The sequence below is a fragment of the Sitophilus oryzae genome, unplaced genomic scaffold (assembly GCF_002938485.1).
Source record: "Sitophilus oryzae breed Bouriz unplaced genomic scaffold, Soryzae_2.0 scaffold_172_pilon_pilon, whole genome shotgun sequence".
NCBI classification, from domain to species: domain Eukaryota; kingdom Metazoa; phylum Arthropoda; class Insecta; order Coleoptera; family Curculionidae; genus Sitophilus; species Sitophilus oryzae.
Genome location: NW_022146424.1, coordinates 1,430,120 through 1,445,343, shown reverse-complemented (window position 1 = coordinate 1,445,343; position 15,224 = coordinate 1,430,120). Strand labels below are relative to the sequence as shown.

At 31.4% G+C, this 15,224-nt stretch overlaps 1 protein-coding gene across 1 annotated transcript in view; it reads left to right on the top strand.

Moving 5' to 3' along the window:
• The window catches only part of LOC115881625 (voltage-gated potassium channel subunit beta-2), a 65,205-nt gene that overhangs the window by 25,586 nt on the left and 24,395 nt on the right, over window positions 1–15,224 (top strand). Inside the window, exon 4 of the mRNA XM_030899181.1 lies at window positions 4,684–4,710. The gene's annotated coding sequence lies outside the window, so the exon portion shown is untranslated. The remainder of the gene's footprint in view (window positions 1–4,683; window positions 4,711–15,224) is intronic.

The window sequence follows — 15,224 nt, the reverse complement described above, 5'->3', positions numbered from 1 at the left end:
CGGCTGTATCTCGGAAAGTATTAACCTAAAATTCTTCTTGGTCTCATTTTTTTTATAATAATCTTTATGTTTATTTTTTGCAAGGATGTATTTTAATTGAAAAAATATTTTCTACGCACTTTTTTACACTAAACAAAAATATAAGTTAGCTAAAACAGAAGATTTAAAAAAAATTAGTTTTTTTTTCATATTGTTCCACCACTTCAATAAATTCTAAAAAATTCCTGAGTATAAAGTAAGGTATAAAGGAGTATAAAAGACATTTTCTGACGATTTTTAATGGGTGACATCTTTCACAAAGGTTAAAAAAATGAAGATTTTAATTTTCTTTACTCCGCTAAAAATCGGCTTTTCGTTTAAGAATCTTGATCATATTATTTTTTCATGTCAAATCACCATTAATTAATTTTGAATTTTACTATAAAAATAAAAATAAAAGTGAAAAAACAGGTTTTTTTGAAAATCTCGAAACCCGTTTGAGTTAAAAAAACTAAAAATTTAGGTGAATTATTTTGACACCAAATCGATCCCTTGAGTGCGAGTCAAAAAAGCTGCGGAGGCATATTTCCTATATCCTTTCCTATCCGTATTGCCATCCCTGGCCGAAATCAATGCTCTGAAATTGTCGACATGATTTTGGCGTTACCTTACTTCCCGACTCTCTAGCTTGTTCGCTTTAATGTAATCTGATAACGCTATCCCGGAGATAAGACGGATTTTTCTTTTGTTAGAGCTGGAAAACATTGATAACTATAGCAGCACGGTTGGGGATAAAATGCGAGACCAGATGCACCAGATACGAACGGAAAATTATAAGCCTTCGCCAAAACGAGAAAAACGGGCCATTGTGTGCATTATGCTTTTACGAGCTAGCTGGGGCGAATGGATTCACGGCTGTAAAAATTGCAGAAAGTTTTGTTTGACAATGTTTTGTAGATTTTTTTCTATGATTATTTTGCTAGAGCGAGAGTGGAATAGTAAAATATAAACCGTTCTGGCTTGAAACAGGTATTAAAAAATGTTTAATGTATTATGCTTTTAACTTTCTATAATTAAAAGGGCATATATTTTTTTTTCATAGCAACTGTTAAAATTGCCTTATATCTATCAAAAATAGTAAATAAAATAGTACTTTAACCGCAAGAGTACATTAAATCAGGGCCGGAAAGTGAAATAGCAAAAGCGGTTCCACCGTTTCCACGGAAATTTCAAATAAAATAGTTCCAGGTGGTAGTGCACTTAATTTTTAGGTTAAGAAGTTGCTACTAGTTATTGCCAGATGGCGTTAAATCAGAATTTTTTTGTAGTTTCCATAGTTTCCAACGCCCATTGTCATATTATTGTCAAATTCTCAAAAAATATTGTCGTTGTCATAGCGCCAATCATAATATTATCAAATAAATGATTATCAAAATGTTTTTCAAACTATACTATAATTTGTTATATGTGTTTTAATTAGACAATTCCTTTTGTTTGTGGCCCTAAAAATATAATGTAAGTCTTTTATTTTTGCCATCATTTAAGTACCTATTTATATTTACTCCATTTACAAAACTTTGGGCGTATTACGTTGGTCTTGTTTTATTATAATAAACGATGTTTAAATATTTGACTTATAAATAAAAACTTTAAATAATAAATAATATTTCACATGTTTGGTTTTAATTTTATTTAATAATTCTATAAATTATACTGTTAAATCTTATTTTTTACACGTCACAACGATACTTGTTATTAGTATTGTTGAATTTGTGTAAAAAATAAGATTTAATAATCAAATTTAATTATTTTAGAGTAGAATTCAATAAATACGCTCATTTAAAAAGCCCGCGCTTCGATCCATTTAAAACAAGCCCTACTCAATAGATGGCGCCACTTCTGTAGGACCATTTTTCAGTATGGCAGAGTCCATTCTTTTTCTAGCTAGGTATATTCTTTGCATTAAATGATACTTTAACAACGAGGATAGGTTAAAAACTTTATTTCTTCTCGCACGTTTTTTAATTGCTTCTATTTTTGAAAATTTTTGTGATCCTTTTCATAAGTTACTCGGGATTTAAATGGCAGTAGTTCGGATATGGCGTTTGTCGCCTCAGCCTGAATATCTGTTGGTAATTTAGTTTGATTTACTTATTTCGTTTTGAGCCATTTCTGGCTCCAATTCAATCAGCAATCGACACGAAAGAAAATTAAAAAATATTCACTCAAAACTGACAACTAAAGAGACAGCTTTATTTTTTTGTCAAAGTACATAGAAACCAACGCCAACCCAGCACAATATTTTTTCTACTCGTAATAAATTCCTTCAAATAATAATTTCTGAATATTTTTTAAAACGTGACTCCCTATGGAAAAAAATACTGTGTTATGCACGACGATAAAAATGCATTATCGTATAACTATAAATAAATTGCGTTTTTTTTCTGTGACATATTACAGAGTTCTCATGGCAAGATATTTTGCAATTTTGGGAAACACTATCCATCAATTTTACTTACGTTATTTTTAATCAGTATTATATATGTATACAGAGTGTTTCAAAAAACATGTACCATCTTTCGTGGGGAGATTCCTCAGGTAATAATAAGATTTATTTTTTATATCCACATAGGTTCATTCTGTTTTGATTCGTAGCTACAGGTTATAATAACTTTTACCCTCAAAAAATTTCATTCAAATCTCTACTAGCACTTCGAAGAAAATTATAATAAATCGAAAAAAAAAAACGTTAACCTTCTGTAGCTACGAAACAAAGCAGATTCAGACCTATGTTGATACAACAAATAAATCTTATTTTTAGGTCATGAATCTCCCTACGAGGTATGGCATATGTTTTTTGAAACACCCTATACAGAATGAGTCTTAAATAAGTGCAAATATTCTTAGGGGTAGTATATTACGACCCCGGAAACACGATTATGATTTTTTTCGCGAACATTTCTTTTTTAAATTAAATTTACAAGAAAGTAAATCCAGAAAAGATCCAGTGATTCTCAAAATTTTAGCAAAAAATATTTTTTTTTAGAATTTTCGAAGTAAAATAACTCGGTTATTTTTGATTTATTTAAAAAACGGTAAAGAAAAAAATTATTTCTTTTACCGAGATCTACCAGCCCTGAAAAAAATTGCATTTATTTAAGACTGACCCTAATAAATGTATTTCCAGACATCCAGTTTTCCACTTCTTAAGAACTCTTCTCTAACATTGCTTCTGGTATCGAACGTAACATTTATCCTTTGACCAGCGCATTAGAGGCAATTTCACCGAAGGAAATGGGAAAAACGAGACCCAATTTGCAGGCAAATTTCGCGTGCTTCCTCTTTGCGATGCACTCCCTACGAAAATCGGAAGTTATTCCGACAAATAAATCCAAATCCAACCAGACAAAATCGATTGGTTCACGATTTGGGGCTAGTTAGATGCTATCGGAGTTCTCAAAGAGGGTTTAGCTGGTTTTGAAGCAGCTTGAGAAAACCGTAATACTTAATCTAAATAAATAGAGCAAAGTTGGGTATGTTATATGATTTAAAACTCAAGAAGGGCTAGACCGATTTTAATGATCTTTAATTTGTTGGATTCCTCTCCGGTCCTAAAAGCAGAATAAGAGCGCTTTCACACACGCCGGCAAAATCGGTGCCGGTGTCGGTCCTGAAATCGATTGCAATATAAATAAATTAGCTCCTTCGCATATACTCCGATCCGGTAAAATATTCGGGGACCGGCAAATCCAATAGAATTAAATACAACTGTCGGAACGGGTGCAAAGCCGGCGCCGACTCCGGCACCGATTTTTCCTGTGTGTGTGCAAGCGCTCTAACTATTAAAACATCGAAAAAAATTCACGGATTTAAAAAAAAAAATAAATAAACTAGGTTTGGAAGTCCGCTATCTTCCGCAATGACAGCTCACGTCGGTCGCGTACGTTTATACCCTATTTGTAATAACTGATGTCCACTGCAAGTCAGTGATATACTAGACATTATAGATTCGAAATTCAATGGAAAATAGTGGTAAAATAGCATATTCAAATCTAGAAAGGTATTGAAATATACCGTGCTGGCAACTGTTACTTTTGGGTCGGTATTTACATGTGTGGAAGTAAATCGCATAGGGATCTTATTAAGTCGGAGTGAGAGAAATGCGACGGTGTAAAGACAGTAAAGTAAAATCACGATCGCAAACCGCTTATTTTTAAAAGATTTCTTTTCGAAAAGATAGGTTTCGAGATATTAAGAAGAGAAGAAAGATAGATTTCGAGATTTTTGAATTCAGAGTTCTAATAGCGTAACCACTCTCGAACACCAACTCAATTCCACTTATTTTTACCAAAAATGCAAGTGTTTCTAACTTGCACTTAATATTTCATCATACCTTTGGCAACGTGTTTACTGTTCTCTCTTTGTCGGTACATTAATAAACGCATTGTACTCTTCTTTCATGCGGAAATCTTGACCCAAGACTAACCTTTGCGAGCCCTTAGTATGTAACTTATATACCTACAACAGTGTTTTTTTTAAACTAAGCACTACATAATTACTATATCAAAAAAATTATTATAATCTGTCTAACGAAAGGCAGAATCACAGGTAAAATGTATTTGTCGAAATCTCTGCTGACTCTTTGGACAGACTATATCTAATTTCGAATAATACTTATTAATTAATTTTTATTCTTATTTTCAGTAAGAAATCTCCACTTACAAAAGAAAGGTAAGTGTAAATATTGCGTTATTTTAAAACAATTTTTATACTGGGTGAGTCTTAAATAAGTGCAAATATTTTTAGAGCTGGTAGATCTCTATAAAGAAATATATTTTCTCTTTGTGGTTTTTCAAGTTCTTTCGTATTTCAAGTTCAAAATAACCGAAATATTTTATTTTGAAAATTTAAAAAAAAAATTTTGCTGGATCTTTTCAGGCGTTTCTTTCCTGTAAGTTTAATCTACTACCTATGTTGCCATATTATGTTTTTTTAACTAAAAATTAAAAAAGAATCCAAGTTTTCCAAAAAAATGTTCCCAAAAAATACCTGACTGACGTGTTTCGGGGGTCAAAATATACTACCCCTAAAAATATTTGCACTTATTTAAGGCTCACCCTGTATATCTTAAAATTGCCTAGGTGTTTAGCCAGTGAAACTAAAATCGAAAATGCAAAAAAGTTATCTGAAAAATGCCGCTGGGTTAGAATTCAAACGAAAACCATCTTGTCAGTGGATTTGTACATAAACGTAAATAAATTTGCTTAATCCAAAAAAAACATTTAAATTTTTATAGGGTATATGTATTAGAAGTCGTTAGAAGAAAACATTAAATTATTTATTCATAATTCTTCACTATATGAGTCGCATTTCCTTAAACATTATTTTATTGTAATATTATTCTATTTTAAAGTGAGTATTAAATAAAGATAAACTAAAAATGAGGACTAAAAAGTTTACTGTAACTTAAATAACATTTTCTTTACTTGTAATATTTCCCGGAAATTCTATTATGACAAAATTTATTCCACGACCAGCTTAAAACACTTCCAAATCGAAAATTTAACGAGGTAATCAAAACGCGCGATAAATCGAAGGAAAAAGCTCATTTAATCACGCTTTACTAATATTAACGACCTCGAAGGACCAATCTATTTAATTTCTATGGCCCTCCCAAAGCCGCAACCGTAATTTTCTACCTTCAAAGTCAACCAGGCCTCGGTCGGTAGGCGATCTTCACAATGGACCATTTATAACGAAAAACTATTAGTGGGTTCGGTTTTGCCTCGGCCTTTCGTCATTATTTCCCAAAACGGAGGGTTTCAATCCGAAGACAAAAAAGGGGTTTCTACGACAGGTTTCTTTTTTGGACGATTTACTGTGCCGACATCGTCAAATCCCTAGGTTTTCGCCACTGGAAGAAAATCTACAAAATAAATATATATAGTTTTATTAGGAGTAAAAATGACACTCTTTGTGGTGAGGCTGTACGTTTGACATACAACCGAGGCACAAAATGTCATTTTTACTCCGAATAGAGGATGCTATTTTTTTTAAATGCCACAAATAAGTTTTTGAACAATTTCAAACGTTACAACATAGATAAATAAAACAAGTTTAGATTGGAAAGTGCCCATAAGGACAATGTAAATAAACACTATTTAGCGCTATTCTTGCAACGGTTGCGACCCAAAGCTTTTGCAAATTTCGGAGCGGTTCGGCTTTTTCCGGAATTATATCGCCAAATATTGTTCATTCAAATTTATTATTATTTTCTTTTAATTTTATAAATAAAATACAGTGTGTTGCATACAAGAAACTTTATTTTATATAATGACATGTATGAAATACCTATGAAACATTGGAAACCGACGTTATGCCACGATCCACGATTGTTTTTGCAGTTCACAACACAGTTTTTTAGTTTCTAATACCACTTTTTCTTAAATTAAACTTACAAGATAGCAATAATTATTAATTATTTCTGTTATTGTTTACAGTTGTTCTTAGCAACCGCTATAGCAGCGCCAGATCGTGTACAACGGTCGCGACCCAAAACAATTGTATATTTTGACGGGCTTACCAATCTAAATTTATTTCCTTTATTTATGCGTTTACTCTGGTAGAGACGGTTTTAAGTTCTGAATAATCGTCTATTGTTGCTTTAATTGATCTTGGTAAAGTTCAACTTTTGAACCTAAAACCATATCTGTTAGAGTAACTGCCCAACAGACAATGATATATGATTTTTCAAAAACATTACATAAATTATAACCACTATTTTATAGATCTGTTGATTAGGACCAAAAGCAAAGGCATGGTTTTAATGTAAAAAATATGTGTGTATTGTTAGTGTCTTTTTCAAAAGTGAATATTTTCAAAAAAAAGTAAAGCTATTGAGATGAAGAGAAAGGATACACCTAGATCGAAAATTAATTTTTAAATTCTTTGCTTTGTTAACGTACTCCAAAGGGTGTTTCAAACTTTTACCAATATATCAATATTTTGTTTTTCCTCGCATCATTGACAGATGGTAGTTTCCTTTTTTTAAATAAAAAAAATACTAGAAAGTCAAATAATTTAACAACAAATTGCTTAAAAAATCATCAAAATCGGTTAGGTTAGGTAAAAACAATATACAAAATTTTAAAATACATGATATATGATTTATGCTTGCTAAAACATCTTTCGGTTTATATTTTATGTGGTAAAATACCAGTTTAAATTATTTGTTAATTAAATTTTAGATTTTCTACATTGTTAAAGACCAACATGAATATATTACTCGGCTTTTATACCGTATACTAATATATTTCGTATACACAATATGAAAGTTGGAAACGGGAATTATCACATTAGCGACATTATTAATGGATTTATTAAGATAAACGACTTTCAGACGTTAATTGGACATGATCGCGTGTCAAAACACATTGAGACTATAAATATTTGTTTCCTGTTCGGTAAATAAGCGTATAGTAACAGCGCTAGTAAAACAATGCTATTGAAACATTAGGTGTATACTTATTTAGGTTAAAGTTTTTAAATATTTACAATTTTTCACAGTTACAAGAAATTTACAGAAAATATACAATAGATATAAAAAACGTTATTAAATATATTGTTTAAAAAAACAAATAAATGCGAATCACAATTTTTTAAATTATGAAAATATTTTATACAGACTATAACGTTAATTGTTCTCTAATAAAAAAAAATATTTTCAATATACGATTAAAAAACGCGAAAAAAAAAGAAACAATAAAAAATATAAAATAAAAAATGTATTTTTCATTATTTTTGAATACCTCTTTTTAAGGCTGCGGATTTGTTATAAAAAAGTTCGTAATAAAAAGGATGCTAAAAATAAAATTAAACGGTTTGATTTGACGTCTGTTCTTCCCTTTTATTGTGACAGATTTATTTTTAAAGGGACCGATTTCAATACGCTGTTGCCCTTGAACTGGAAGAACCTTTTAAGGGCGTTGCTTTCAGGGATTTATTTTTAGAAAGTATGAAAGTTTAAATATATTCCTGAGGGAGAATGAGACAGTAATATAAAATTGCGTTCTTTAAGTACTCTATTTATAATAAAATTTTTAAAGACGATAAAGTTTGGTTTTATAAAATATTATTTTTGGTAAAAAAAAATTTAAAAAGTCTTCACAGGAAAATATAAAGTTCTTCTAACTATTAAAACAATTTGAAGCTACATGCTTTTATTAATATTATAGGCCTAAATTTTTTATAGAATAATATTTTAATAAGATTAAAAAGAAAGCGTCTTACTTTATTGAGAGTTAGAAACATTTTATTATTCTAAGTTAAATGAATAAAAGTCTCTCATATACTAAACAGTTATGATAATTACATTTGGGTGATCTCACGAAAGCGTGGTATTTATAAACAAAACACGAGTAGCGGAAAAACGGGCCAAAAAACCCTACATGTGTGCTTATTCTCTGCATTAAGTTCATCAGACCGAAGGGAACAACCATTCGACGACCGGTTTCGGAGATTTATCTCCATCGTCAGGCCGACTTTGCTGTAACCCTCGATCTGACCAACGAAAAGCAGAGAATACCATTTGAGTACAAAACGTACTACTATGGCGAGAGTGCTAGACGCTCTACGCCATCTAGCGGCAGCTGTGACAATCACAGATCGTACCGCCAAAGTTAAAACCAGCGGCCTACTGGACAAACATGCTTGCTTCATCCACGTTACCGTAGATGGAGCTAAGGAGGCTTAGGTAGGGTATATATAAATAAACAAAATACGAGTAGCGGAAAAAGAGGTCAAAAAACCTTACATGTATGCTTATTCTCTGCATTAAGTTCATCAGACCGAAGGGAACAGCCATTCGACGACCGGTTTCGAAGATTTATCTCCATCGTCAGGCCGACTTTGCTGTAACCCTCATACAAGCTGTAACCCTCAAGCATACATGTAGGGTAATATGTAAAAATTAAAAAAAAAAACGATTAAAAAAAGTCGCTTTGACTAGGATTCGAACCTACCTTACTACGGCTCCAACATTAAAGCAGCGTAAAGTCCCTAACGCCTTAACCACGCGCCCACCGAGGACTTGAAAGATTCTATGTAAAATTCTTACTTAAAAGATAATGTTTAGTGAAAGTACTTTTTTATTTATAAACATTTATTTAATTCTCTTTTTAGTATTTGTTCTTATAGCGGCAACATAGATACATTATCTGTAAACATTTTAACTGTCTAGCTATAACTGTTCATAAGATAGACCTTTGTGACAGACGGACAGACGGACGGACGGACGAACAGCGAAGTCTTAGTAATAGGGTTCCCGTTTTTACCCTTTGGGTACGGAACCCTAACCCTAAAAACGTTCTTAGACTTTATTTTGTATTCATTATTTAGTCAAAATAAAAAAAAATAAAAATAGCTTTCAGTTGCACTGATAATATACTGTTCAGTTTCAATGCAAACGTGTTCTGACGCTCATTATTCGTTCAGCTTCGCCCAACTAGTCAAACTGCTTCAGTAAAACTGACAAATGAGTGAACTGACACCTGTAAATTATCTTACGTCCATTCTAATAAGGAAGTCATAAGTTTCAGCAAGTTCGAATGTTTGTTCTGTGTCAAAAGTTATTTTAGAGCTATCTAGTGACGCTTCGAGAAGCAATAAAAGCAAGATGCTGTGCAAAGGTAAACTGCAGTGCGGATTGGACGGCTGCTGTCGCTCTATCGAGGCCTTGACGTCAGAAGAGCTGCTCTGGTTACGTCACCACGTTTATAGGGCTGATGTTGCCGGTGTGGACATAAAAGAAACACGTTAGAAAAAGATAAATTTTATGAAATAAATTTTTGAAGTATAAAGGCCAATAATAATTTTAGTACTCGTTTTTATGATTGTTTTAAATGTGATGTATTAAATTTTACGTGAATGTGAGATATTTTATATTGGTGCAATATCTGCAGTCTTTTATGAAAAATGGGAATGGTATGCCACAAATAGGAAACATTTTTTTTACATGGCTTTATTATATGTGTTTCCAATGTGGTAGCACTAGCCGTTTTCTGAAATGTTTCTATGCGGAATCAAAACTTTTAGAGGAAATGTTTCGAAACATTTTCTGCAATTTGTGCCCAAGATGTTCCCGTTTTCAACCGCCGCTCTTTCTAAATGTGAACAAACAAAATACCAAACTAAAATAGTCTATGTCTATGTGTGGATTTCAAAATGAAAATAATCATTAACAATGTCGACCTCCGCCATAATTTTTTTGTATTAAAATCTTTGTTTTTAGGGTTTCTCGTACGAAAAATGCCTGGCAATAAATAGCAAACTTCATCATCAACCTTTCCATATATCACTATTTGTTGCTACAAAATATTTTTGTTTGAAATATAGATTTTATTTTTATTTCTATATCATGGTTCTGAAAATAAAAATATATAAATCAATGTAAGTAGAACGCGTTCTTATGAGTTTAAAAGCTCAACAGCCGATAAAAACATATATTTTTAGTTAAAACGCTATCACTAGCCAACATGGCGAAATTTTAATTCATTATTTAATAAAATTGGAATGGAGTCGGACACAAATCATCTACATTATATCACATTTGTGGCTAAATAGATAGAAACTCGTGTTTCGAAAACGAATCGACAATAAATGGAAACCTTGTTTCCAAAATGTTTCGATTTAGCGCTATCTGTGTAGAAATTTCGAACTAGTCACCTGTCAACAACGCCAATCAAAACTTGTGGTCAAAAGAATTAAAACATTTTTATATACTTATTATAACACAATTAAAATATAAAAACATATATTCCATTGTGGAAAAAACGATAAAAAAAACGTCCAAACAATAAAGAAACGTTATGTTCTCATATTTGACAGAATATCAAATAAATTATGGAAACTTTTCAGGCACAAAACGGATACGAAACCTGAAAATGTGAGCCACATCTGTTTTTTAAAAGTTTCTTAATTGTTATAGCTTATGTAGGGAAACCATGTTTTGGTAAAATGTTTTTAAACAAAAAGCGATTTATGTTAATGTATCAAAAATGTGACTAAACTGTTTTGCAATGTTTCTCAGCAGAGATTTTGTTTCGATTTTTTGTCTAAAAATGCTACTTGGGTCGGCAGAAAGACGTGATAGTCGCCTCATTTGGGGTATTTTCTCCTTATTTCTATTTCGTCGATTTTTAGATAGGTGTGTTTTATTACTTAGATATTTCATGCCGCACAAGAGAATACACCTAGTTAGAAAAATATCTGTTTTTTATTTAATATTATTATTGTTAGTTTAAAAATAATAAATTCTTGTTTTCATTCCACTTATTAAAATACATTTTATTAAAAGGTTGAACTAATCCTACAGTAATTTTTTGAGTGATAGAAACAGTAACTTTTTTAATCTTACAAAATCCAAATCTTAGCTTTCAATCGCGTGTAACATTCGCAGATAAAAGATTAAATCTTCTTTTTATTTTCGAGAAAGCACCCTTAGAAAACTTCTACACGAAAGTGGATTATTCAAAAGTGGTTATAAAAGGTCCGAAGTTTCTTCATTTGCATAAGTAAGTGCCATATCGTTATTTTAAGAGTATTCCGGTCTAAGGGAAAAGATAAGAAGAAATAGGGATTCCATACAAGTTTGTGGAAATTCCGAACAAATGAGATCCGCAATCCAGACAAAATCCGGACTTGGTTGGGAAATAAATTATGAATTTATTTTTTTATGAGAAAAAGCAGGACAGTGAGAGATGTTACAGTTGGAGGTTGGAACTTTTGGTGTTACAACAGCAAAATAAGATACTAAATCGCCACAATACACCAAAATAACATGTTAGCATCATTAGCAGATGATTAAAAAACTAAAATTTTGAGTTTTTATGGTAATATAATTTTGTCTACATTCATTGACAGATTGTTTTTTCATTGACAGAAAAATTTTCACTAAAATTTATCTGTTGCCATGGTGATTTGTCAAAAAAACACGTTTTGATTGGTTAAAAATTATAGGTGTGGAATTTTCATAAAAATTTATTTTTCTCAAAATATCAATAATAAAAATGGATTTTCTAAAAAAAGATATTTATATCACACACGTCCTTCTCTTTAATAGTTTTATTTAAACCTGACGAATAAAAAAATTCTCTAATTATTTTTATCTCCTATATTCTTTTTATATTCATGTCTTGATTTTTTTTCTTTATAGAAAATTAGAGAAAATATCTGGCAACAAGGACGTCACGGCACTTCATAGGATTAGATCAAATGACTTAATCACTTCATAGGATTAGATCAAATGACTTAATCACCATTACATCTTGGTGCGATTCGAACCTCCTGAGTCTCAACATTTCTAAAACTAAAGCTTTGTCGTATAAAAACTCTCTGCAGCTTTTTGTACTTAACAACACCACCATTGACGTCGTAAAATCTGTAAAATTCTTAGGGCTTGTTGTAGACAATTCTCTAAAATGGGACATGCATATCGACGCTTTGTCGAAAAAATTAAGCTCTGCCTGTTTTGCATTAAGATCTGTTTCTAAGGAGCTTAACTTGTCAGTGGCTAGAACTGTTTATTATGCACTTTTTGAGTCGCACCTCAGATAAGCCCTTCCATTCTGGGGTACGTGTTGTGCGACTCAATTTAACGGCATTTTTAAGCTACTGAAGAGAGCTGTACGATATTCACTGGGACTAGACAGCAGAACTCATTGCAAGGACTTTTTTAAAAAATTAAAAGTATTAACTCTTTCTTCCTTATTTATATTTGAATCCGTTTGCTTTATATTTGAATCCAGCTTCTCAAGAAAGGCCATCTCACACTTATCCACTCAGGAACGCGGAACAAGATCTTTATCTACCTACCCCACGCTCAGAGTTAGTAAAAAGTTTAATATTATACAACTCGAAAAAATGCACAATCACCTGCCATTTGAAATCAAATCCATAACATAATTTTCTTCATTTCGCAAAGCATTGAAATCTTATTTACTAGACAAGGCTTTCTACGCCGTAAATGACTTATATTTTGATAATCGAATTTGATCTTGTAAACACTGGTCTAATATTTGCTATTACTATATTTACTATAAACTTACTAAATATTTTTGAATCTTATTTTTATTTTTTCATTCTTTGACATTGTAAACATTTATAAATGTTTATTTTAAACAATAAGACAAACAATGTCATTTGTATACTTGTTTTGTATTCTCTTTTGTTTGTTTATTTTTTTACTTTGTTTGTTTACTTTACCTTTGTCTACAAATTGTAAAATTTTTTGACAATAAAGCATTTATTTATTTATTTATGTTTACTTATTTCTAATTTATATCGACCGTTATGGCGTGAAAAAAGATAAAACAAAAACGAAAAAAAAAGCATTTATGTAAAATCGTACATACTCGTAAACCTCCCGAAGGCAGTTTTTTAAATTCAGTTTAAATTTCAAATGTTAAAAAATATGAATAAAACATCCAGTAGTCCACGGCTATTTTGCTCGATTACTTAATTATGCATATTTTTTCTAGTCGCAAATCGTATTTAAAAAGAATATTAATCAAGGGCAGAATAATTTAGAGGGAAAGTTTAAAAAGTGTTTTATTTTTGCTACTTAATCTTTAGATCTAAAACTACCGTATTATCTATACTAATATATAAAATCCTGATTAATGACGATCCTGCTCAAACCACTCAACGTAAGAAGCTCAATTTTGGCATACATGTTGATTCTAGGGTGTAGAGGTTCGATAAGAAGGATTTTTCGAAATTCCAGTTCCAAGGGGGTGAAACCACCCGTCAAATATTACAATATTTTTATTTAAAAAACCGTCAAGTTTCCGAAAAAACGCTTAAACACGTATGTTTTATTTTGTTTTTTTACATATTTTAAGATTTTTAAAAAATTTATACAGGGTGTTTCGAAAAATCTGGTCATTGATTAATCACGATCCTGTTTAAGCCGCTACACGTAAAAAGCTGATTTTTGGAAAACGGATTGACTTTAGGGTGTAGAGGTTCGATAAGAAGAGATTTTTCGAAACCCGAATTCTAAGGGGGTGTAACCACCCCTCAAATATTAGAATATTTTTGTTTAAAAACCGGTGAGTTTTTCGGTAAAACTCTTAAACACGTATGTTTTATTTTGTTGTTTTACATATTTTAAGATTTTTAAAAAATTTATACAGGGTGTTTCATAAAATAAGACCGTTGAGTAATCACGATTCTGCTTAAACTGCTTGACGTTTAAAGCTGATTTTTGGCAAACGGATTGACTGTGGGGTTGACTGTTGTAGAGGTTCGATAAGGAGGGGTTTCTCGAATCTCAAATTCCAAGAGGGTGAAAACGCCCCTCAAATATTACAATATAAGTTATTTAAAAAACGGTTAGTCTTTCGGGAAAACGCTTGGGGACGTATAATTTTTTTTTACACATTTTGAATTTTTTAAAAAATCATACAGGGTGTTCTAAAAAGTTGGGTAATTGATTAACCACGATTCTGCTTAAACTGCTTGACGTAAAAAGCTTATTTTTGGCAAACGGATTTTTCGAAAGTCAAATCCAACGAGATAAAACTACCCCTCAAATATTACTAAGTTTTTTATAGAATTTTTTTACACATCTCAAAATTTTTCGCAGATTTAGAGAGAGCGTTTAACAAAAATATGTTTATTAGACGAACGCTGCAAAAACTCTTGCTGCTGACATAATTTCAAAAAACATTAACGCATTTTTGAATTTCTTTTGTTTAACTGTCGACTAAATGTTGACACGTCAAATAGAACTGCCTAAAATGGAAGTTTATGATGTCAATTCCGTTTGTAATGCATGAAAACATGGACATCATTATGTCCATGGACATCATCTCCCTTAATATTTTTATTATAAACGCAAAACAGAATCAAAACAAATATTCGTTAAATCTGTCCAACGAGCATAGATTTCCACAGACGACATCCAAAAAATGACTGAAAATACAGTTTTTCTGTGATTAAAATGACTAACACAACAGTCACTGTCATTTATTCTCTTGTTAGACAGACTTTGAAAAATCTGGTATACGAGTATACCAGTTTTTTTAACTAATCGTGAGTGATCTTCCATGAAATATGCGGGTTCCTTTATAAAAATAAAGAATCCCGCATTCTATTTTCATATTTCCGCGTAGCATCTTAAGAAATCCAGTCCAGTTCCCAATTCCCTCCCCCTCTTCTGCCCTACTGCCTCCGTTCCACATTCC